We start from the raw sequence: 948 nt of genomic DNA, 5'->3' as shown, positions 1-948 counted from the left end.
TTCTGAAAGAGAGCAGCCCTGGGATTTCTTTGGAGGGAATGATGCGAAGGCTGAAACTCCAGTACTTTGGCCACCTTATGTGAAGAGTTGACTCATTGGAAAAGACTCTGATGCTGGGAGGGATTGGGGGCAGGAGGAGAAGGGGACGACAGAGGATGAGATGGCTGGATGGCATCACTGACTCGATGGACATGAGTCTCAGTGAACTCTGGGAGTTGGTGATGGACAGGGAGGCCTGGCGTGCTGCGATTCATGGGGTCGCAAAGAGTCGGACACGACTGAGCCACTGATCTGATCTGATTTGATTTAAAGCAGCTCTGCAGCCTCGTGTAAGTTACTGGACCTCTTGGGCCTCCATTTCTGCACTTAGAAAAGGAGGGTTTGGATAATGAGAAGGGTTTCCAACCTTCAAATTTAAAGACTTCTTTTTCCAAGCAAAAAAATTTCAAAGACCTCACAGGATGGCGGTAGTCATTTTGGTAGCTGTGGATCAATGCAAAATGATAAAGAACAATCACTTTGCTATCTTTTAAAGGAATTTGCATTTTATCAACCACAAGAGCTGTGAAAAGAAGAGAAGCGAAAAGCAAAGGAGAAAAGGAAAGATATAAGCATCTGAATGCAGAGTTCCAAAGAATAGCAAGAAGAGATAAGAAAGCCTTCCTCAGAGATCAATGCAAAGAAATAGAGGAAAACAACAGAATGGGAAAGACTAGAGATCTCTTCAAGAAAATCAGAGATACCAAGGGAACAATTCATGCAAAGATGGGCTCGATAAAGGACAGAAATGGTATGGACCTAACAGAAGCAGAAGATATTATGAAGAGGTGGCAAGAATACACAGAAGAACTGTACAAAAAAGATCTTCATGACCCAGATAATCATGATGGTGTGATCACTGACCTAGAGCCAGACATCCTGGAATGTGAAGTCAAGGGGCCTTAGAAA

This window comes from Bison bison, unplaced genomic scaffold (assembly GCF_000754665.1).
Source record: "Bison bison bison isolate TAMUID 2011002044 unplaced genomic scaffold, Bison_UMD1.0 scf7180017864368, whole genome shotgun sequence".
NCBI lineage: Eukaryota > Metazoa > Chordata > Mammalia > Artiodactyla > Bovidae > Bison > Bison bison.
This window is presented reverse-complemented; position numbering follows the sequence as displayed.